Raw genomic sequence first — 25726 nt, forward strand, 5'->3', positions numbered from 1 at the left:
AGCAGGAAAGGAGGAAGGGCAGACAGACACACACCCTGTATGTGAGAGAAAAATGTGCATTTTCCCTTTAAGTAGCTGACCCCAAGCTTGAGTACACTGCCTTGTTAATTAAATCAGCTTGCTGAGCCCTGAGACCGCAGCTACTGCCTAGGAGCTCCCTCCCTCCATCATGTGTCCCCCGCCCACTCTATGGAATATGGGGTAAGTGGGGTGCAGGAGCAGGGGGGAGAGAGAGACACCCTGACATTAGCCCCCCTGTTCCATCCTCCCCCCGTACAGCAAGCAGGAGTCTCTGGGAGCAGCTCCAAGGCAGAGGGCAGGAGCAGCACATGGCAGTGGGGGGAGGGACAGCTGCTGCACAGGGAACTTAGGGAAGTGGGGAGCTGATAGGGTGAGCTGATAGGGGGGCTGCTGGTCCACCCTGGTTCTAACCACCCACCAGCCAGCTGAAACGGGCTGCACTTCCTGCAAGCAGTGGACAAAACAGGCGGCTGTCAAATGAGGTTAGAGGGGAGCATTTTGCAACTTTAAATGAGCGTGTTACCTAATTGATCAGCAACTTAACATCAAAACAACGTTAACCAGGACGACTTTAAGTGAGGAGTTCTTGTATTAGATAAACCAGTGGGTTTTTAAAAAAAGAGCCACTTAAGAACAAACTTGGTCCCATGTCTACTATTCAGCTTAGCCTGTTTTCTAATAAGTATAGCCCAGAATCACACCACAAATATGATATAGAAATTATTTCAAACCACACAAAGTGGGGATTGTACCTCTAAGCTTGATGTGAACTTCTTATAACTGTTGCTGTAAAACTCATAAAAGATGTTTTCCCAGTTAACTAAAATGAATATGTTTGATTCAAATTCCCTACTGATAACTAATTCAGTTGTTTTATTTTCTCTAAAAGAAACTGTCTCCAATGGGGAGGGGATAAATATTTTGAGAATTAATCTTTGAAAATATTGCTTTTCAAGATGTGTCTTGAAGTTCCACTCTTGTTTTCCAAAGTGAAAAGACCTATTTCCACAATAGTAGGTAACACCAACAGCTAATTGCTGAGTCCGTAAGAATCTCAGCAGTGACAGCAAATTTGTTTCAGTGCTTCAGATTCAAGGGGTTGAATGACCCGTAATATAGGTATAATGACTTTGCATTATAAGATTATTTGAAAACTCCCCTTTTCCAACTAAGTCAAGGTGTCAGCCTTATGTCCATTTGCCATTGTATGTTTTATAGTACATAAAACAAAATGAAACATAGTAATCAAACATCAATTCTCCCAGGTCCTGGTCTTGCAAAATGCGGAGCACCCACCTCTCTGAATGACTTCAGCTGTCTTCAGCTCATAGCTCTCTTTCACAGCCAGGCCAAATAGTCAAAGGAGGGAAATGAGGATATTTGGTAGCTTTCTGTCTGCTCAATTAATCTGAAGAACATTTGGAATGAATGGTCACTTTAATGATTTTTTTTTCTTATTGAGCCTTATTCTGGTCTCACTGATGTATATTGTAGTTTGCCATCAACTTCACTGGGAGCAGGGTCAAGCCTACTGTGTATACAGTATGTAATAACAAAAGAAGTAATTACATTAAAAATAACATTGTACTTTATATAATGATATTTAATTGAAAACTAAGATATGTGAAATACACCTCCAGACCTTTGTATGCAAATAATTCTACTCTCTCTCTTTTAATTGTTGAATTTTGGCCAGATTGTGGCCCTCAGTAAGGCTGCTTTGTGTCACTGGTGTTAAAGCCATATTAACCATCTATCTGTAGACTGCCCTGCGTAGGTTGAGCAACCACGGGAAAGGGAGCATGGCTCTAGTATTGCTGTGGCTGGAGATCCCTAGCCGCAGGAATAGCCCCATGGGGTTATTACAGTCAGAACAACTTATATTAGTTCTGAGGGTGCTCTCAACTGTTCTTTGGAACTAGACCAGTACCTGGTGGCCTGAGGGTCAAAGAGCCACAGTGGTGACATAGGCACCTCTTCTCTCCCAGAACTGTGGCAGGCACCAAACAAAACTGAGAATCTGGCTTTTAATTTTTGTGCGTGTGTGTGCAAATCAGTGATATTTTTAGTCCCAGGAAGGGAAATTTAAGTTTCTCAGTAAAATTTGTGAAAATCAAGGAATCAATATTTCACTGAAAAGCAACAAATAATAGTTTATATTTATGTGGGAAACATACAGCCTTTGCAGAGCTTATATCACAGTGCTCTCTGTAAATTAGGGATGCAACATACAGTTTACAGGAGGCTTAAGTAGTGGTAATGTGAGTAAGGTGCTTTTTTGCATGAATGTCCTATCAAAATGTGAACCAAAGCTCATATGAACTTTTATACGAAATTTCAGCATTCATCCACGTAAAGCTAAATATTAGACCAGCAGTGATTTGTTCAAAATGGATTGGAACTCTGGAGAATAAACCCCCTGGGATGGCATGAAAAAAACAAGGGTTGCTTTGTGTTTCTCTTTAAAATATACCAGCATGCATTGTAGCTCTTCATCCAGCCCACATTCCCACTCTGATGTTCCCTCAAGGGATTACTTTTCTAGAGAGCAGACTATGGGATTTAGGATAATTTATTGAGAGAGACTTATAGAGAAAGATTAGCCGCTGTAGAGTATTGCAGCTGTAGAGTATTAAATTCAATCCTCAAGATAATGATTGCATTTAGAAAGCTCTTTGCACTTGCCACTTTAACATATGCTCATTGTGCCTGGACACACACAGAAACACATCAGAACAGGAGCCTCTCAAAGTGACTCCTAGAGGGAAAAACTGCATATTTTAAATTCAGGAGTATAAATTTTAAATAGAGTTTCAGCATATATGAATAACAACTTTTTTTTTTTTGGTGGCTGAACCTAATATGAGGTATTCTCAAAAAACATGCCTCATTCTCAAATCCTACCCCCAGGAGCAAAGGACACATCTGAAGAGAGCAGTAGTAGTGTTCTTTGGCTGGATGCAGCCCCAGAATGGGAATAAGCATATTTTAAAGTGTCATTAAGAATATAATTTTTCGTATACAATATGTGCCCTGCCCAATTCAATTTCTGATATCATTGCCAGATTCATTTGAGCTGGATGCCCAGCTGAGCTATATTAAAGGACTTACAATATAATCATGGTTGAAATTCAGCAGTAACTGGGATGTAAAGAACAAGGCACCAGATTGTAAAAGATAGGCCACATCTGTCCCAACTTCTCTGAGCCTCAGACAGCACGATACCTGGTGATCTTTATCAACATGAGTAACAATTTAGGAACATGGGGAGCTAATTTGCTATGTCACCCAAGATAGGAAGATTTTAATTAGCTGCACCAAATGTTCTGTGCAACTCAGATGGAGCCACAGAATGTTTTCAATGCTACTTTATCATTTTCCTGTTCAACTCAGACTTATTGGTTGCAGCTTTAATCATAAAGAATAATTTGTCGTAAGTCCATGTTTGTAAAAAACTTCTTCCTAATATTTCCAAACATCCTCAATGGCCCAGTGCTGCAGATGATTTTCAGTCTTTATACAGGTAAAAACAATGTGAAGTCCTATGCGAGTTTTTTTCTGAGAATGGCCTAGATACAGACAAGAATTTTACAGGATGTGTTTCCAAATCCTTTAAAACTCTTGTCGCTTAAAATCTGAATTTTGCAGTCCTATAGTTTCCACACAAAATCCTATTCAATACACAAATTACTCATTGTGAAGTGTAACATTTTTAAATGTGGCTAACTGACTTTTCAATCAATGGGACTTAGGCACCTTTTCAAAATCTTACCCTGGTACCTACAGTCTCCTTAAGAAATAAAGGGGAGAACCTGAACAAACAAACAATAGCATGCCTATGTACTGAATAGGCTTGCCTGGCTGGAAAATACCATTCTACAGAACTCTGTCTTTTATTATATTTGTTTTCATATCATGTTGAGATCTCCTTTTCATTTGACAGAAAGACCATGTAGCCAGATTTATGGTCAGGAGCTACTGCAGTGTTCCTGCATGTGGAAAGAGAAAGAGATAGTCACTGCCTAGCTGTCAGAAGAAATTACCACACAACTAGAAACTCTGAGTGTGTGATCCCAAAGGAGAGATTAAAACTAGAATACGCATCTAGTAGCACATTCAGTTACCTTTAATATTTGCTTCATTAAGCTACCGCTGTTGTTTAGCCTGAAGAAAAAAAAAACCTAGTGATGTAGGAATCATAGACTCAAAATTGATTCTGGGGGTACTCATTGCTCCCAAGTCCACTGCAGTCGCAGTGCTCACACATGCAAGATTTCAAGTAGTTCCACAAATGAAGGAAGAAGACTTCTGCTATGCTGATGGAATACACACACAGAAGCTAGATAGAAACACAAAATAGTCTTTCCTGGAAGGTTGCAATGTAACGTTACTTTATTTCTTAGAATTCAGACTCATACACAAAAATCCCAAAACTGAGAGAGAAAAAGAAGGAAACTGCCTAAGGCAGAGAGGTTCAACTCATCCCACCTTTTTCTAGCCTCTTTCCATATTGATTTATTCTGATGACCAAACACTGCTCTAAAGCGCTCTCTGGCCTGAAAGCAGGACCAGGAAACTCCTGTGCTCTTAACGTGCTAGCTTGCAATTCCAACATAGTCCTCAAACACACAACCTTGTGAGAGGGTTTTTATTTCCCTTGATCAGTTGCAAGTCAAACCATTGGTTTCTATAATAACATTAATTAAATTAATATTTTACAGACTTCCCTTTTTCTCCTGACTTTAATTTCCAGTTTGAGGACTCCCCTGTATAAACAGTGTACCTTCCCAGAGGAAAAAACTTAGGCACCAAGTGAGTTTAGGCACTACAAGGTTAGGCGGCAGCCAAGCGTGAGTTTTGTGGATTTCACTGATGCCTAAAAATGCAACTTAGGCACTTGGGTACCTTTATGGATTGCACTGTATTTCCTGTCCTGTGAGATGAGGTGAGTTCCCAATTCTCACTGAAGTCCATAGGTGTCAAGGGCACCTTGCAGAAGACACACAAAACTCTTGCAGGACCTTGTCCTATGTTTCTTCGATGGAGATTAGTTTGATATAACGTATAGTTATATTGACCATAAATCCAATATTAAAATTATACCTAAAATTAAGGGAATGAATATTGGGCTAGGTCTTTGCTACAGTTTCTTCTGGAAAGTATATAAATGATTGGGGGGGTGCAGAAGTCAGGAATTAGTACTTTAAGAGTACATCTCTAAAACATTAATCTAAATTTTTCAAAGCTTACTAACTGCAAGACTAATTTAGCCATTACCTTGTATTATGTTACTGATAAAAATAATAGGGTAACTGATAATTAACTTACATTTTAAAGCCAGTATTTTATTAATATTTTAAGGAAAATAGATGTAACATTATCTAGATAATGTATAGAGAACAGATAATGGGACAGCTCCTACCATAGAAAGTTTTGGCTGGGTAAGGATAATAGGATTTGGTCTGATATATTTCCATTAACTATGCTCTGGTGACACAGAACATATGAGAAGCAGACTAGAGTAAAAACTCCCTGAAATAATTAGATTATTCTGGCCAGTTAAGTTTATTCAAGTGAGGTCCTATATAAAAGAACAGATACATAAGCACAGAAATGAAGATCTGTCACTAATGTAGAAATGCTCATACAAATGAAAAATAATGTGCCTGAATGCCTACTCTAACACGCCTAATTAAGACATTTCATTATATCTGAGGCAGTTTAGTAACTTAAAAATCCAACATAGAGGAAAAATGTGCTCTGCAGAAATGGACATATTGCAGAATAAAAGACTAAAAACTGATTAACATTTCACCTTAAACCAATCAAAAACACTTGGAAACCGCCTTAAATGTTTAATTTTTTGTGTCAAAACTCTGTAAAACATAATTTACATAGGAAATAAATTGCACTACTGCAGTCAAATCATTTTAACAGACATGCTTTTTTTCTTCAAATGAGCACTAGAGAGAAGACAACAGCTTTATTTGGGGATATTATCAGGAAAATGCCTATGCTTACAGTGCAGCATCACAAGAGTACATAGAATTAGTATAGAGGATGATCCAACTCTGTAAAACAAGAGATGTTTCAAAGCCTTCAGAGCGAATATTATTATTAGAACTCAAATCAATGGGAGCTGCTGTTGCTCAGTGCTGGAGCTATTCCAAGTTTTTTGAAGTTTGAAATTACAACAAAAAATAGTCAAGATTTCAAATTTCAGTGCAAAAAACTAGAAGAAAGTGTTGATGAAATTTTTGCAATATTTTCTCAGTGTTTGACCACATCTAATCAGTACCCCTGAAAATCAGACCATATTTTTATGAACCTAAATATGGATTCCAAAGCCAAAACTTAGGCTCCTAGGTTTGAAAATTTTGCTGTTCAAATTTACCTTTGACCCTCGTGTCGTGATATTTTAGGTATTTACTATGCTTGTCCTTTGCAGCAGGTACCTCCTCTACAGATATTTAGACAGTAAGCTCCTCAAGGCTTACATTCTTACTATCCCTGTGTTTATACTGTGCTTAGCAAAATGGGGCCCTCGTCCAGGGTGGAACCTATAGGTGCTACTCCCGATACAAATAATAAAAATAAATAATGTTTACTATATAATTTTCCCCTACTAAAAGAACAGGTTTTTTTCTTCCTGATGGATTTGAGAAAATTGTAAAAATAACTTTAATGAAGTCAATGGAAGTAGGATTTCCTGGTAAGTTTGCAGATCAAACTGATAGTTCAGATAAGTACCTGAACTTCTGGAAGTTTACCTGAATCTACACTTAACTCTGGACCACTTGAGGGTCTCCCATCTCTATTAGCAATCCAGCTAATGTATATAAAACCAAAGATGCTTTTTTATATTATTATTATTATTTTATATTATTATTATTATTGTGCATTCTCTAAAGCTCAGATCCTGCAACCAGATCTGAAAGTGTCCATGGATATCCAACAGCGGAATAAGATCTCCAGTTAATATGAACTTCCTTGTTATTTATGTACTGAATTTTCTAAATATAACAGGATATCAATGGGAGTACTTGTTTGAGTAAAGTGAACATAAATTTAGTTATAAAACCAGGGGCAGCTCTAGGTATTTTGCCACCCCAAGCACGGCATGCAGGCTGCCTTCGGCGACTTGCCCGCAGGAGGTCCCCGGTCCCGCAGATTCGGTAGCAGCCTGCAGGAGGTCCGCTGAAGCCGTGAGACCAGCGGACCCTCCGCAGGCATGCCACCGAAGGCAACCTGCCTGCCGCCCTCGCGGCGACCGGCAGAGCGCCCCCCGTGGCTTGCTGCCCTTGGCATGCTGGTGCCTGGAGCCGCCCCTGCTTAAAACAAAACTAATAAAAAACCCTGACCTCATATCTATTCTATAAATAAATTACTAACTTGTCACCAAGAAATTTCCACATTTATTTTTACTGGGGATTCTAGCAACCAAATCAAGGTTCCAGTTGACACAATCACTTGGAACTTCTGATACATGATTGCATTCATTAAATAAATCTGTATTATTGACATGAGAGAAAATGAGTTATTTTATGACTTGATGGAGGCATGATCTTATTACTCATCATGATGAAAAATAAATAAATCACAATTTCATTTCTTCATCTTTACCATTCTCCTAAATAGGATATATCCTGTTGTTTTATTGTTGTAATTCTTCACTATTGCATATGCTTTCTAAAAGAATTATCCTTCTAAAGAAAATAGATGTGAGAGAGATCTGCCACCAGGGCAGCAAAATGAAATGAGACAGGTTGCAGTCATTTGGTTTTATTCATTCTAGTACATTTTGTAGCTTCCTGCTTTTAAAATTTACATGACTTTTCATTGTGCACAGGACTTCAAAGAGTGTCTTGTTCTCAGTCCTCCTCCAAGGATTCTTGTGATATATGTCTACTGCTATAATTGTCATTCATACTTATGACTAGCGACTAGTGAAACTATTTTTTTATTCAGATTTGTAGGACTATGTGGTCATTTTGGTGATTTTTTTAGAAGAAAAGCTTGCAGTTTCTTAACTTATGGACAGTTTTATATTCAACTACAAACTTTTATTTAAAGACTCATCACCAAGAGCTCAATCCTATGAATATTATTTCTGTGATTAATCCTTACGCACAAAAGTAATTTCATTGAATTTAATGGGACTACTCAAGTGAATAAGGATTATTTTCAGGAATAAGGATTATAGGATCCCCCTCCCTGTTTTGGACCAGATCCTCCTATGGCATAAATTGGAGAAGTTCCATTGACATCAGTGGAGCTCTGCGTATTTACACCAGCAGAGGATTTGGTTCACTTAGTATAGTTTCTGAAACTATACATTGATTATAGTATAATTCCAATTATCTGAATTTACTCTATACGAAAATCCTAGTTGTCCCCCATTTAGCCCTGTGTTAGTTATAGCACTTCAGCTTATCCCTGTGGCCTTTTGGATAAGCAGGAGTGTACTTTAGATAAATGTCACTTGTGAACTACTGTTTTAATAATATTTAAACTAAATGAATTTCCACTCCATCCTAACATTAGTGTAAAGCCCTATTTGCCTCATTCATAAATGTACTCTTATTTATTTCAGTGGATCAATGCATTTTAATAAACAGAACAGGAATTGGCCTAAAATGAATACTATGCTGTCTCAGATATATCCCTGCCTGCTACACATGAATATACCTTATAGAGAGGTAGAGTTTGCATGAAAATCTAATAATGGTAATAGTCAAATAGGGCAATCATCAGTATGTTGAGTTAAGGAGATGAACAATGTGTTGAATGAAAATATTTATGCTAATCATAACTCATCATAATTCTTAACTCAACCTGTTGGGATATAGACAGATTACTTTAAATGTGGGCACTTATTTAAAAATGAAAAAGATTTTGGTTTTGAAGATGGAGAAAGAAAGAAAACTACCATGACTTTAAAAAATAGAGAGAGAGACATAGTGCTTGCTGAATAGCTGTTCTTGGCTGGTGCTACCTTTTACTGATGCCAACAGCATAAGAAGTTCACTATTTTTATCTGTTTTCATTTTCCAATATCTTTGCCCTACTTAAAGTGACTATCTGGTGAAAAAAATAATGATAGTATTTCACATGTTCACAGTCTTAGCAGAATATGAACTGAAGGAAAAACAGAGGGTCATTTTTCTACTCTCAGTTAAATGGGTATAAATCAAAATCATTGCCATTAAATTTTGTGGAGTTATTCTAATTTACACTGATTTAAGTGAGAACAGAGTTTGGTCCATGATGTCTTGTTTCTGCTTAATTCATATTCACAATCAGGGACAATAGAAATATTTCCCACATATGCAGGATTTCTGCATGGGATTTCATTTCTGTTTTGTATTCTGTTTTGAACCCTCCGCTATATTTGAATTCCTCATATTATTGTAAGTCAAAAAGAGGCTTATTCAGAAATATTTATTTGCTTCCAAACCACCTTTCAGACCGCTGGCCTATATTAAATAGAAAACGTACACAATTCCATTTTTCCCCATATTTTTTTAGCAGATAACACTGCATATGTTTGTTTTTCTCTCCTTTGTAAACAACAGCAAGTATTCTATAAAAGTTAAAACAAAACAAAAACACTTTTTCCTGGAAAACTAGCCCCCATTGCCTTCCCTTTTCCCCAGTTTTATGAGCTATGGAAAATAAATAGGAGCTTCCAAGAATGGAGTAGCCCTTCAAACTGGCAGAGATTCCCTGTAACAGTTGGTGACACCAATAGTGGAGCAGGGGAGAGGCTCAGCTGACTCCCTTGCCCTCCAGAACTTTCACAGCTTTTGGATGGACATGATATCCCCTGAAGAAAAGTGAATTTAAACACAGTGTGTGCAATCTTGCCTCTGTTTAAATCAAAGGCCAGGATTTCACTATGTTGATCCAGCTCTCAGAGTTCCTCTGGTGTGTGCTTGTGGGATCCTACTTTAGTGTATGTCCCCCATAAAAGTTTCTATAACATCCCCTTCCCAGCCATCAGTGTAGGAGTCCCAGTGCATTGGTAACATCTGTTCCAGAAGCTGAGAACCTGACACTTTTGAACTACTGTATTGCTAAATACAACAATATTTAATACAAAACAAAATAATGTTTCCTAATGTTAGTGACAAAACCAATACATGAAATAAATGAAAGTGACAGATCCTCAGCTCCTGGAACAGATGTTAGCAGCTGGGATAAATCTTTAGGCTTGCACTGGCCCTAAGATGGAGTAGCCACAAATAAAGGGTAAGAAAATCATTTCACCTCCCTTCACCCCAGATTTTCATTAAACCACATCCCAGGTGATCCAGGGGATGTGGACCATTATCTTCTAAAACTCCCTAAAGTATTTATAAATTATATTTTCAATACGTTATGTGTCAGAGAGTGATTCCAAGCTGTGAGTAATATAAAGATTTTATTAGCACTCATTTGGAGTGACCTATATTACTCACAGCTGGCAAAGTCATCTGGCCATCTCAGATTTATGCCAATAAAGCCTTCATGCCACACCAAACCATGATGACCATTTCTGTCATGAAGAGAGACATATATTTATAAAACTCACAGCAGTAACTGGTCAAGGGGCTAAACTCAGTACAATGTATATATGACTTTATAAACTGTGCAAGTTCCAGAAGGCTATGCATAATGGTTTTGCAGTAAGCTGACATACCATAGGACAAGTAATAGCTTGCTTCTGATTGTGTGATGGGAGAATGAATATTGAAGGGGATCTGATTTGCCTGACAATGATTAGATTTCATTACAGAGGGAAGATTCTCTTATTACTTTGTGTGTGCAGAACAAAGGAAAAGTGGTGACTGATAAAATTGTGTGTTGGGACGTAGATTCCTAAGACACTTAGGTGGTTTTGAATTTACTACCTTAGTTTTTCTTGCCTTCACTCATGTATTTTTTCTCTGTACATTTTGATATCTCTTGAGCCATCTTTTAACTTTTTTTAATGACTGTTTGCTCTGTTTATTTCTGACTCAACCATTGTGTTTTATTCCAAACAACATGGCTGTTAATTGTGCATCCCCTTCAAGGGCATGAAAGATGTTGACCTGAGATGGGTGTTTGCACCTGAAGAAGAAGAGAGGATTAGATCAAAAATTGTTTGCCAGGAATCAGTTGAAGTGACAAGATAATTTGTGACCTTGTTTTTATCTTCTTGTTCCCTGGAGAGTGGGGCGCCTCTGTTCTTTTTTCACTTTCAGGTATTATGTGTGATTTTTCTACCATAGTAATCCTTCTTGTATTTTCTTCTGTGCAAAAACCATTCTGTATGAGGAATTATTTTTCTGATTGATGGGTTATAGAATAATGATTATGAAAATGCTTAATATGTATACATTAAATTTCATCTTACATCACCAGTCCAATGCAACCAACCCTCAGAATAACAACAGAAGTCAGCTATAAGCTGCACAATCGTAGAAATTTTGGACACAGACAAAAGACAAGCTACTACCTCAAAACAGTGACAGAATTTTTAGTGTCCATGAAGAGAAAACAAGAATCTTAAAATCCTTACACAGTAGACTGCATGACACTCTGTGAATCCACCTCGAAATGATGATGGTTTGAAGGGCTGAATCAGCCATAACAACATTTGAACTTACTATGGTGCCAGGGAGTCTAAGCATGTTGCACTGAGCTATCCCCTTCATGCTTTTCTTTTTCTTTTTTAAACAGAGACTCTTTTAGTTTACTTACATTTTCCTATTTTTTCTGCCAATGGTTTTGGCAGTCTCCTAGATGATTTTATAGCCAGAGTGATTACACGTTTGCTTAGTTGTGAATTTGCTGTCTCTGTTTTGATTTCAGTCTTAATGATCTGTCTGCCTGATGTTCAGGTCCCTTCTGGTTTCTGCACCAAGGTTTTGGAAATTGAGTGCACATAGTGGTTTGTGTGTTATGGTGAAAGTTGTTCCTTAGAACGTTGTGTGAGTTTTAATTTTGTCATAAAATGCTCTTTTACCAAAAATATTCAAAAGCAATTACTTTTTCTGACCCATCCTGAATAGTAACATACAATATATATAAGAGACAGGCAGAAAAACTTATACTGGCCAGCCAACCTCTCAAAAAAAATTCAGAAGTGGAAGTCAAAACCCAAAAATATAAAGAGACATTGTTTGATATGGTCTCACCACTGCACATAGATAATTCCCAGATTTTAAAACTCTACCACTCATAGGATTTGGCTAATCTCATAGTTTTAAAAGTAACGGGAACTTCTAGTGAGCAGGTGCTGAGTCTGGATGAAAGTTTATGGCTGATCAACTCTGAATAAAAGGGTTTGTAGGCAGGGGTGAAGGACTTACCGGTACTCCGGAGTCCTGAGCAGGGGGAAGGGCCTCAACCGGAAGGGGTGTGGCCTCAACCGGATGAGGCGGGCCTTTAGAGCCCCGGGCCCTTTAAATCAAAATGTAAAGGGCCCTGGGCTCCGGCTGCAATAGTGGTGGCTGGGATCCCCAGGCCCTTTAAATCACTGCCAGAGCTACCAGCTGCAGAGGTGGCTGGAAGCCCTGGGGCTTGGGGACCATTTAAAGGGTCTGGTGTTCCGGCAGCCGCTACTGCAGCAGAGCCCCGGGCCCTTTAAATCGCCGCCTAAGCCCTGCTGCTAGAGCCCCGGGGTAGCAGCAGTGGCCGGGGGCTCCAGTGGTGATTTAAAGGGCCGGGGCTCCCAGCCACCACTACCACAGCGGAGACCCGGGCCCTTTAAATTGCCAACGGAGCCCCGGGGGTCCCAATTGCCGCCGCTACCCCGGGGCTCTGGCAGTGGGGCTCGGGCAGCGATTTAAACAGCCCGGGACTCCGGCCACCACTACTGCCCTGGGCCCTTTAAAACTCCGCCGGCTATGGCAGCTGGGCTCTGGTGGCAATTTAAAGGGCCTGGGGTGGTAGTGGCGGCTGGAGCCCAGGGCCCTTTAAATTGCTGCCAGAGCCCTGCTGCCACTACCCCAGTGCTCTGGCAGTGGGGCCCGGGTGGCGATTTAAAGGGTCCAGGGCTCCAGCCACCACTACCACCCTGGGCCTTTTAAATTGCCGCCTAAGCCCTGCTGCCAGAGCCCTGGAGTAGCGGTGGCGGGGCTCCTGTGGTGATTTAAAGGGCCAGGGGCTCCCAGCCACTGCTACTGCAGTGGAGCTCCAGGCTCTTTAAATCGCCGCCGGAGCCCTGGGAGTCTCAGCCACCTCTGCTACCCCGGGGGCTCTGAGCAGAGCTCTGGCAGCTGCTGCTGGGAGCCCCAGGCCCTTTAAATTGCTGCCTAAGGAAGCCGGTCCAGTATGGTGTACTGGCTCTTGCCTGTACGGTGTACCCAGGGGTGGCTCTAGGAATTCCGCCACCCCAAGCAGGGTGGCGCGCAGTGCGGGGCACTCTGCTGGTCGCCGGTCCACCGAAGCGGCCCCTCCGCAATCATGCCTGTGGGAGGTCCGCCGGAGCCGCCTGCTGCCCTCCCGGCAAAATGCCGCCCCAAGCGCGCGCTTGGCGCGCTGGGGTCTGGAGCCGGCCCTGGCTGTACCGGGGCGTACTGGCTTATTTTCACCTCTGTTTGTAGGACAAATGGATAAGTCTTAATGTGGGAATCGGGACATCACACAATGAAGCTTCTGCTCCCTGGAAAAGTTTTTTGTGTTTTAAACATGCCAAAGTAGCAGACAGAAAGGACATTTCAATTTTTTTAAAACAAATGTGCAAGTTGTTATGCTGCTAAAGGCAGGTGGGGTACAGGAGTGTTTTTAAAAATCATTAAAAATATGTTTTAAAAATGGGAACTGGAATCCAAGGTCTCTTCCTACGTACTCCCTGGGCTAAAGCAATGCTAGACAGGGCTGTGCATAAATTGCTGAATTGACCCAATGTAGTACTTAGGAAATCATGGATGCAATATATATAATGGATCAAATTGTGCTCTCTGTTCAGTGATTAGTGCACTAATCTAGGATATAGGAGATCTGGGTTCAAGTCTCTGCTTCTCCACTGACTTCCAGCATGACCTTGGGGAAGTCACTTAGGTCCAGATCCACAAAGGAACTGAAGTGCTGCAATGCCTAACCTTTAGGCTCCTAGGAAATCATTGCAACAGCAATGAGAGATTCACAATGCCTGAGTCAGGCCCCTAAGATATGAAAAGAGCTAGACACCTAGGAGTGCTATCTACAAAAGCCAGTGTGCTAGGCTTTGAGCCACCTAAGCAAGCCAATGGGAGATGCTGATGAAGGCATATCCTAAGCCCTGCCCCTCTCATGAAGTTCACCATCTAAGTCTCTGCTGCAGAGAGGCGCCTATCACTGCTTGTGATCCATAGCTGGGAGCCCTTCTCCTAAAGTCAGGAGGCTGAGGTGTCCAAGTCATTTCCTGTGAGAACAAGTTAGGCACCTTCCTCACTCCACCCAAACAGCTAGAGGAGAAGGTGTTGGTGGTGGTGACAGTGGCAGTGCCACTACCTTCCTTAAAACTTTCATCCCAGTGGTTAGAGCATTCACCTGGGAGGTTAGGCATGAGATGGGCATCTAGATGCACAGAGTGACATAGCAGGACACATGTTCAGAGACAGAAACGTAGGAACCAAGGGAACTTTTACCCTGAAAATTTAGGCACGAAGAGAGTTTAGGCACCTACAGGTTTAGGTGGCAGCCAAGTGGGGATTTGGGGTGTTGCAGTGGTATCCAGAACTGGGACTTAGGTTCCTAAACACATTGATGGCCCTGGCCCTTAAGCTGTCTGTGCCTCAATTCCCCATCCATAAAATGGCAATAATAGCACGTCCCTGCATCACACGGGGGTTGTGAGGATAAAATATATTACAGATTGTGAGGTGTTCAGATATTACAATAAAGGGGCCATAAGCACCTCAAATAGAAACTGTTTTCAATCAATTGACATCTGTGGAATCAGTCTAGATTTATACCACAGTAAATGAGAGGAGAACTGGGTCCAATATCTATTTTTATGCCATGCTGCACTGTAGCACTATGGGCTTGACCCTGAAGTCTATACTTAGTTCTTCATCTCCCAAATTCCTACTAGCCTCAATACAAGCTTTGCCTAAGTAAAGACAAAGGGACTAGTTCTTTGAGGTACCTTTTACACAAGAGTATGGGTGTGGGATTACTGAGAACTATTTTTAATTATATCCAATAACTTAATTTAGATCTATCCAACACTGAAACCAACACTCGGACTATTTCCTCCAAACACAATTATAGAAACCAAGAAATTGTCCTAAATTATAATGCAAGAGAGTGCAGCAGATAAATATATCACTCACAAAGGATTTGATCCTACTCTCACTGAAATCAATAGCAAAATGCACAATGATTTCAGTGGCAGCAGAATCAGACTAAAGTAATTAACAGCAATGAGTTTTCCATAAATCTTTAAGCTAAATTAATTGCTGAAGATCTGACCTGGAAGGCACATCTATCATGTAACAACGTAATTGGTTCTGAAACTCTGACACTTAACTGGTAAAGGAAAACTTATTTGCCTCAGTATTGGTTAGACTGTTTGTGAAGTTCAGAGCTCAGTCCTGCAGAGTTTTACGTGTGGCACCTAATCATGCAGGCTGCACAATTCCTCCCACAAGGCATCCAAAAATATTTAATAAATTTAAATTGGGATTCTATGAACAGTGCAATTAAAACTGCGATTAATTGTGATTAATTTTATAAATCACGGTTAATATTTTTGAGTTAGCTGTGATTAACAGCCCTACTTTTTACAATTCAAAACCTAGCACTGTAAACTCCAGCCAGAGGACAAGCAAGATGAGCCAGTAGTTAGGGCACTAAGTTAGGGGTCCTAGGTTCAATTCCATGCTCTACCAGACTTCCTGTGTGACCTGGAGACAGCCATTAGCCTTTCTGTGCCTCAGTTTCCTAACTGTAAAAAAGGTGACAATAGGACTTCCCTATCTCACAGAGGTGTTGTGAGGATAAATATGTTAAAGATTGTGAGGGGTTTGTTGGATACAGTGAAAAGGAAAAAAACCTACTGTGTATTGTAGAGACAGTTATAATACCTGGACAGATAAGTGAACTGAAGAATAAAAGAGCTAAGAGCATATTACAATGTCACCTATAGATTTCATAACAACCACACTACACCACCAGTGGGAGGCATAGTGGACAGACAAGGGAAACATGCCAGTTGCTGCATGCCTCAAAAAGCTATAGAATGTGCTCTCATCTGAAGGAGGTGGGGTCATGGCCCCACTTCCTTCTCATCCATTTTGTGCTTGTAAGGAGCAGTGCATGCCTGACAAACCAGCAAAGGGCTTGAGTGAGAATGGCTTGTTCTATGGTGCTTGAAGATCCTAGGTTGAAAGCCTGCTGATTAACTCTGTGTGGGCTTATTTCACATCCCTTTGGGACAGCTCAAGAACTGAAACTGTAGCCAGTCCCTCCCCTTTACACCTATGCAAGAAACAGCCTAGGGGCTATAATCCAGATTACAGTGTTAAAATATAAATCTTGCTAGGTGACAGAAATGTCAGTTATGTGTCTGGTGGTTGTGTCTCTCCCCTGGTCTGACTACTACAAAGAGTAAACACTCTAACACTACTTTTCAAAGTACCCTCTGCCACTGAGAGCAGAGGTGTTGTAACCTCCCTTTCAGGTAAGTCCTTTTAGTATCTATTGCCTGAGTTCCTCCCTTAAGTACCTGCAAATCCACTGTGCTTGTTGAACTTTTCCACTGAAATGTTTGTCTGTCTAAATCTAATTTATTATAAAAAAAAATCTGATTTCATTTAGCATCTTCATTTTTATTACAGCATCAGCACTGTGTTTATTATCACGTGGATTTTGCTGTTTAACCATTTGTCCACTGAATTGTGTTTGCTTCTTAAACAGGGAAAGCAAAAGGTATTTCATTTGTGAATATAAATTCAAAATATGGGAAATAAAATGAAGATAATAATCAGGCAACATACTGATACAATTTAGAGTGATATAATTTACCCTTAAAGAAAAAAGTGTAATGAGTAAAAATAAAACTGAATCAAAACATCTGTAGCATTTAGGATGTTCTACTTATTAAATCTAGAATAGTGAAGGCTTTTCCTGACATTATCAATTATCATGTAAACTCCCTGTATATTAGTTTATATGTCACAGAGATTAGGTACTGGATGTTATTTACTTCTCAGTGTAGGTGCTTATTTTCAAAATATCCAAAACATTTACTAATAAATTAATGTATATATTTTAAACTGTGTCAATAATAATACCTTCCATTTAATGTGCAAACTATTTTCATCCAAGAAACTCAAAATATTTACAAATATTATTAAACTGTATGATCTTCTTACCAGATACATAACTAGTACTAGATTCACTTTTCAGATAGGTAAGCTGAGGTACACAAAGGTGACATGACTTCTCCATAGTTCTCACAGTTGAGAAAGGCACAGACTATGCTATTGTGAAAGGATTGCAGATTCTAAAAACCTGGGGGTGGGGTGGATGAAAGGCTGTTCTGTTAAGGTCACCCTTAGCCCATGTGTCATAAGTCTGCATAAAGGTGAAGAGTAATTACTGCTGAGTCAGGCTGACAAGTGGATCTTGTTAGTGCTAATCTGGATAGAAGAATGGAGGGAAAAGAGGGGCTCTTGTATCGGAGGGGGTTTGCTGTAGGGAAGCAGTAGGGGGGGGAAATCATCACCACAATATGGGGGAGCAAGTTTAAGGTAAGGTTTATATTTTGTTATGGTTAGCTCTGTTATGAAACAAGCCAAACCTGGGAAAATGGTAAATTTGGGTTGTATTCAGTATGTATTCTCTGTTTGGTCAAGGCTGCTTTTCTGGTTGAGCTTTTAGTGTGTAAATATGGCTGCAATAGGCAATCAGAGTTTGGGATGTAACTAGCTATAATTTATGCTTGTTTGTGATTTTTTTTTTTATGGGTTCATATTTCCCTCACCTGAATTCAACCAAAACTCTGAGTAAGGCTGTGACTAAACTACTAAATTTTGAAGGACTTTCTGTATGACAGATCGTGGTGTTTGACTTTAAAATGTGACAACTTCTCTGTGGAGTTGTAAGCTAACTCATCTTTTACTGTATTAATATTACTGTATAGAAACTCCTCTCCTATAAATGTATATCTTTAAACTTTTAATCTCCACCATTAGAACTGCACAGAATCTATCTACTCAGTTAATTTGCCAAACAGTATCTGCAACTTTTTCTTCCTTTTGGAAAACCCATCCTTGCAGAACTCCATGGTTTTTATATATGAAAGAAACACTATTCAGGTCTCTGGTTCTTCTAATGCCCCTTACATCACCACCACAAAGGCAGCTGTTCAAAGAAGGGTGATACTCAGAAGGAGAAGTCTGTCCCTCTTCAGGCTGATGCCTCATTAGACTCTAAAGCAATGTCACAGCCTGAGAAGAACAAGAGTTAATCAGTAGAGGAAAAAGACAAGAGGCCAGCTACAACAATGCTAATCCTCACTAAACGCTTTCCAATATGTATGGCTTCTTTACTTAACAAATAAATTTTGTAGGTTGTCTATTGGTTTTGGCACCAATGCTGTGCACATGAAAGAGGAGATAGGGGATCATAATCCTTCCTGGCAGAGGCATGAAAACACTTTATCAAGCTACTACTCAAGTTAGTCTTGAATTGCTTTGTTTTGTAATCATGATAGGTTTCTAAAGCAACATCACATTTCAGTTTGGAAAGCATTATCTGGATTAATGGAAGCTAGATTGAGCACTTGCATACCAGAGTAGAATATCTAGCACACATATATCAAACAATAGCAAAAGTCTTAGATAATGGTCGATATTTTCATCAAGATCATGGCAAAAGCTGCTCCTGTGGATTGGGAAGCTCCTCCTTTATCCCCAATATCTACAATTAACCAGGATTCTTGCTCCTAAGGGCTCCTATCCCGGGATGGGGGTGGGGAAGAGAGGAAGAGTCTAGACTAGGAAAATGTACATGGGATATGGGGACTTACTTACATATGAGTCCTCATATCTTTTCTCTCCGAGTGTCTCTAATGTGTTAGAGGTTTTTTCCTTTCTCTCCATCTGGTTTGAGAGTGCGGGGAGTCTTACGCTTAGAAGAATGTTAGACAATATTGTTGGAACCATGACTGTCCCCTGCTAGACAACTGCTCTGTGGCGATGGTGGAGTTGCAGTAACACAGAACATAGGCTTGCAGATTTTTCTGTTATGAGCAAAGCCAAGGTATGTTCTATTATTTAAGAAACAGATGAGAGTGGAACATGGTTAACATAAAGCCTTGCACACTTAAGCTGTCCCCCATGCATTTTACAAACAAAAAATTCAACTCTGCCCATGCATGCATGACAGAGAGAGACCGAGAGAAAGATCATTATATGCTTATTTACTACGTCACCAAGAACTGCCTTCTGTGTCTCTTTGAGACCTAACTTTTTTTCAAAGCTTTTTTTTTTTTTTTAAAGAAGTGAACTACTTTTTTTTCTTTCTGGAAGTGCATACTACTTGGTTTTCCCTCATCTCTCTTTCTATTTTCAAGGGCAAATGAAGTTTGCTAATCCAATATTTAGGGTAACTTTGACTTATTCTCATTTAATAGGGGCTAGTAAGAGACATGAAAACTTACAGCATTTTGATCTTGTAGTTGTTTGTTTAAACAGACTGGGATGACCAGTGCCTGCTGATAGTGGGGGCATGGACTGAGGGCAGCTGGCTTCAGCAGTGTTACTGAGCATGGTCAGTAAAGCCAAGCAGCAAATTGGGGGAGGAGGGATGACAGCGACCCTGCACCCCCACCACACACACATCCCTTCTGTAAAATCTGCCATCTTCAAAACTTTACCACCTAGATTAGACTCTCTCCTTTGTATTTGTTAAATCTCTTTTTAAAAAATGACCACCACCACCTTTTCTAGTCAGCCCCAATATTGTTCCTAAACTCCCCTGTGTGCTATCATTAGAAAGCCCCAAGGAGCTGTGAGTGCAGGTGAAAAGTGTGTGCTCCTCAAATACGGTCCCTCCCCAGTGCATTTGTTAAGGAGTCAAAGGAAACTGTTCAGAGACTTCAGAAGCCAAGAGATAAGAAATAGAGGGGAGACTGAGGAAACAGCACTGGTTCTGATATCTTCTGCACTTTGAATACCACAGAGGAACGCCTTACCTTCATGTGCTTAAAATATTGTGAGGCACTCAGGCAGTAATCTCTGTTGTTTCAGCATGAACATGCAAAGCCCTATAAAGGTGAATGCAATGTACTGATTTCAGTAGGAGACTGATTACTGCAGTGATCTTATTCTTACTGCACAGAGTGACAGTGAGCTGTTTGCCTTGCCATGAGAGAGACAAAAAAGCCCCTTAATATTCTTAAGCTTAAGTTTGTAAAGCTTCCAACATTTATCTGCTATATATGTGCAAAATTGTCATCCTGATGCACAGCCTTCTCAATTTCCCTTCAATCTGTGAGCTTTCCAAATCTCTCCTGACCTATTTGTTTCCCTGACTCTCATCTCAAGCTTGTCCATGCTAACGCTGCAAGAGTGCCTAGTTTCTTTACCATTCTTGCTGCTTTGTTCAGCTGTTGTGGGCCTCTCTAATCACACTAGCTTTTTTTTTGGCTCCAACAAACCAGCCCTTGTGGGCCTCTACAGTCATCCCAACACTTTATTAATGTTTGTCTAGGTTAAGCCTGGCAAACACCCTTTATTTTTCTTTTTAAAAAATTGTCATAAGTGTGCTGGCCAGACACATTGTTCCAGGCTTATAGCTGAATCAGTGATATACAACTTCATCCTGCTCAGGAGGATAGGAAAAATAAAATGGTTGTTAGCCACATCCTATATAATGAAAGCACTGCACTATGAGCAGCTTGCTAGTAGTTTTCCACTGGACTAATGTTAATAAGTATTGTGCTTAATTCCCTCCCCCCCCCCCCCTTACAGCTTGCATTTTCCAGGAGCACCTCCATTGCTAATGAAATCTCTGGTGTAAATAACAAAAGAATCAGGTCCATTAGTTTTACTTGTGATGTGAAGATTAGAAACAATGGCTGATAGGGAAGGATATTGAAAAATGTTTGCAAATTGAGATCCCTTCAACAAAGGAAGTCTGTCTCTTATTTTTTTTATGGAGTAAATCATATGCTCATTTTTAAATGTGGGTTTTAGTGTTTGGTAAGCTCTTTGTTGCCCTCAGTAAGTCTTCACCAATGAATGAAGTGCACCCTTCCTAATCTGTAAATCGAAGACCAGACTTTGTTCATCTATGAAATATTTAATTTGTGACACCGCTCATTCAGCCAAAAGCAGTGCAACATCTGTGACTGTTTTCAGTAGAAATAAAGCTAAGTTCAAAAGTAAGTCATGTTTCTTTAGTGACTACTTCTACAATTTCCATTTAAAAAAATCCCTTGAAATGTCTCCTAAGAGACATCCAAAGAATGGGAGGGATGTACCGTGTATGAGTGAGTATGTCACACTAGCTGCTTCAAATACCACAGGAAATAGAGTAGAAAGGAGACAGTAAAACAAGAGGACCTTTCTCTCTAATCACTTCTTATTACCAAAGAGTTTGGATACAGTTTGAGCAGCTGAGGAGTTATGGTCTCTCTGCCAGTGTCCCATTAAATATAGCTTTCCAAAGATATCGCAAGTGTTTGATGGCCCCTTCAACCAATCATTCTGTTGCATGCCGATTTAACTCAGACATTCTTAAACATGGGTGTGGACAGGTGTGGTAAAAACTACATCTGATGAGTTTGCTAACAAACTTCTGAATGTAAAACCAAGAAGGTGGCCCAATCATCAGCTGGTGTTGAGGAATGCACAGGAATCTAGGCTGGGGTTCAAAAGTGGCTTTAGGCAGCCTTTACGGTCTCCTGACCCTAAGCTGGCTGTGTCCTAATGTAGTCCCCTGATGTTTTAAAACCTGGGTCAGCAAGTCTCAGAACCTGGGCCTACAGATTCAGGGTTGCTTTATGGTGCTAAAAACAGCCGTGTAGACGGTCAGGCTCAGGCTGGAGCTTGGGCTCTGAAACCCACCCCTACCACATAGACCTCAGAGCCCAGGCTCCAGCCCTAGCCACAAGATATATGCATCTCTTCTAGTGCCATAGCGAAAGTCTGCATACCCTTCTATGCTATAGAGACTGCCCTGGACCTCAAAGGCTTGGACCTCAAACCTCGTGGCTGGGTTGCCAGGGCATGTTATTCACCCTTGTTCAATTTTTCTCTTGTAGTGTCTGAAAGTGGGGGTGGTGCAGGAATTACTATGTCAGCCTGATGGCACCAGAAGCATCATCTGCTCTAGGTGCATCTTTCATTGGCCCTCTAAATTGGGTTTAAAAGTGCTTTATGCTGCCAAAGCAGCGCTGCATAGCCTTACATTTTGTGGTTAGTCTTGGCTCTTGCTAGGGCAGTGGAGCGTCATGCATTACATAATAATAATAATGGGCCTTACATATAATTTGGTGTTATTGCCTAATGTTACAGGCATAAGCATGTATTTCCATCATAAAGAGATGGATGGAACTATAGTCTGGAGTGGATTTGGGTCAAAATTATTCTGAGTTGAGATTTTTATTATTTTCTAATCTTGTGATCTGTGAGGCTGAGCAGTCTATTCATTTTAAGGTATATTAAGGATTTTTTCCAAGGGTACTCTTTGATCACTTCTTTAGTATAAATCAAAAGGAGAGAAGTCTTAAAACAGAAGGAAAATGTAAAAAGAAAAAACCTGATACTCCTGGATTCCTCCAGTAGTTATTTTTTTTTAATTTGGAGCGTTCATGTACAATACATAATGAGAAGTATCTCAAGTTTGCAGATGACACTAAACTGGGAGGAGTGGTAGATACACTGGAGTGTAGGGATAGGATACAGAGGGACCTAGACAAATTAGAGGATTGGGCAAAAAGAAACCTGATGAGGTTCAACAAAGACAAGTGCAGAGTCCTGCACTTAGGACAGAAGAATCCCACGCATTGCTACAGACTAGGAACCAAATGACTAGACAGCAGTTCTACAGAAAAGGACCTAGAGGTAACAGCGGATGAGAAGCTGGATATGAGTCAACAGTGTGCCCTTCTTGCCAAGAAAGCGAACGGCATTTTGGACTGTATAAGTAGGGGCATTGCCAGCAGATCGAGGGACATGATCATTTCCCTCTATTCAGCATTGGTGAGGCCTCATCTGGAGTACTGTGTCCAGTTTTGGGCCCCACACTACACGAAGGATGGGGAAAGAGTCCAGTGGAGAGCAACAAAAATGATTAGGGGGCTGGAGCACATGATTTATGAGGAGAGGCTGAGGGAACTGGGATTGTTTAGTCTGCAGATGAGAAGAATGAGTGGAAATTTGATAGCTGCTTTCAACTACCTGAAAGGGAGTTCCAAAGAGGATGGATCTAGACTGGTCTCAGTGATAGCAGATGACAGAACAAGGAGCAATGGTCTCAAGTTGCAGTGGGGGAGGCTTAGGTTGGATATTAGGAAAATCTTTTTCACTAGGAGGATGGTGAAGCACTGGAATGGGTTACTTAGGGAGCTGGTGGAATCTCCTTCCTTAGAGGTTTTTAAGGTCAGGCTTGACAAAGTCCTGGCTGGGATGATTTAGTTGGGGATTGGTCCTGCTTTGAGCAGGGGGTTGGACTAGATGACCTCCTGAGGTCCCTTCCAACCATGATATTCTATGATTCTGTCAATAATAGTAATGTGCCAGGCTTCACTCGGATTAAATTTTCGATATTTGTGGAATTTATCTTTTAATACACTTGATCTTTTGTGCCTAGCAAATCTGGATGATACTCTTCAGCTTCCTAATACAAGAGGAAAATATTGACAGGTCTGTATTAAATGGCACATACAAGATTTACTTGTGCTTTGTCCAGTGCAATGTACAATAGGGAACAATTTTACCTTGGCAGTGATAAGTCCCTTCAGTCTTTGCAGTCTGATTCTATGCCAGTTAATTTCAGAAGCTCATCTAAAATTTTTGAGATGAGAAGAGGCTTGGTACACTCAAACATGGATATGAGAGAATTTTATTTCTTGTTGCTATGGAAACTCTTCCAATTTTGATTCTGACTTCATTTTGAATACCTTGGAACAGTAGCACACAAGAACCAGCCTGTTCTATGGTTTAATTAAGCTTTGAAAAAGACCTCAAGATCTTGAGTTAAGCCATCACAATATTGTGCTGCACATTTTGACCTAATAAAAATGATAGCATAGCACTTTAAGAACAGTGGGAATTATCAATAGGATTAATGAGTGAAATTGGAAAGCTTAATTTAAAAAATCAGTTCTTAACTCTATAAAATTGAGTTCCTACCTCCTGATAATTTAATAAATGTTTAAAGTTTATAAATCCAGTGTAGTTGTAGCTGCAGGGATCCCAGGTTATTAAAGAGACAAAAGTGGGTGAGGTAATATCTTTTATTGGACATTTCTCACCAACAGAAGTTGGTCTAATAAAAGATATTACCTCACCCATCTTGTCTCTCTATAGTTTATAAATATTAATTACTTGTATTGCCATATCACAGAAATAGGAACCTATTGTTTTCCTACAGAACCTAGCATCTGAAGATATGGCACATAACTCAAAGAATGTACAGTTTAAAGACAACCTGCAAATGATGAGAGGAAATGGATACAAGCATGCTCCACAATTCACAATAGAATATTGCAATAAAACAAGCTACTTTTATGTAAGTGCTGTGCAGGATTTTAAGAAATGAGTACAAAACCTTTGAGTTTTAAGTGCATATTTTGGCACCCTGTTGCTCAGCATTTTTAACAGTTGTGGGAGGGAAGGGGCTTTTGAAATAAGAAACTGCTTGTGAGCCTGGACACACTAGGTTAGAGGACTTCCACAGGCAGACCCATAACAAATTTAAAGTTTCTCCCAGTTTGAAAATGCACCCACTATACATTGCTTTCTGTAAGTAGCCCTTAGTCACTGAATTAACTAACTTTATGTAGCCATGGTACAAGGTAGGAGGATGTTTTCATGTTTCAAACCTTTAGAATTGAGTCTCAAAAGACAAGGTAAGAGTTGTCTCAATCAAATAGCTCTCTTCGTTTAACAGGCAATCCTCCCTCTTCTCCCCCCAAGTTTGCCCCTGAATGTTGTTGCAGAGAGCCTCAGAGGTAAATACTTTAAAATAAAGAAACTTTTTAGCAAAGCTTTTAATACGGTCTCCGACTCTAATCTTTCCAGCAAGTTAAATAAGTATGGGTTGGATGAATAGACTATAAGAGGAATAGAAAGCTGGCTAGATTGTCGGGCTCAACAGATAGTGGTCTATGGCTCGATGTCTAGTTGGCAGCCAGTATCAAGCAGAGTGCCCCAGGGGTTGTTCTTGGGGCCAGTTTTTTCAACATCTTCATTAATGATCTGGATGATAGGATGGATTGCATCCTCAGCAAGTTCGTGGATGATACTAAACTGGGACGAGAGGTAGATAGGCTGGAGTGTAGGGATAGGGTCCAGAGTGACCTAGACAAATTGGAGGATCGTCTATGATTCTAAGGGTATGTCTACACTATGAAATTAGGTCAATTTTATAGAAGTCAATTTTTAGAAATTGATTTTATACAGTCGACTGCATATGTCCACACTAAGCGTATTAAGTCGGCAGAGTGCATCCTCACTATCATGGCTAGAATCGACTTATGGAGCGGTGCACTATGGGTAGCTATCTCACAGTTCCC

At 40.1% G+C, this 25726-nt stretch overlaps 1 long non-coding RNA gene across 1 annotated transcript in view; it reads left to right on the forward strand.

Annotated features, from left to right (window-relative positions):
• The window catches only part of LOC120405796, a 70624-nt gene that overhangs the window by 43864 nt on the left and 1034 nt on the right, over positions 1-25726 (forward strand). Inside the window, exons 2-3 of the long non-coding RNA XR_005598887.1 lie at positions 23800-23852; positions 24583-24720. This is a non-coding gene — a long non-coding RNA (uncharacterized LOC120405796). The remainder of the gene's footprint in view (positions 1-23799; positions 23853-24582; positions 24721-25726) is intronic.

Source organism: Mauremys reevesii, linkage group 5, assembly GCF_016161935.1.
Source record: "Mauremys reevesii isolate NIE-2019 linkage group 5, ASM1616193v1, whole genome shotgun sequence".
NCBI classification, from domain to species: Eukaryota; Metazoa; Chordata; order Testudines; family Geoemydidae; genus Mauremys; species Mauremys reevesii.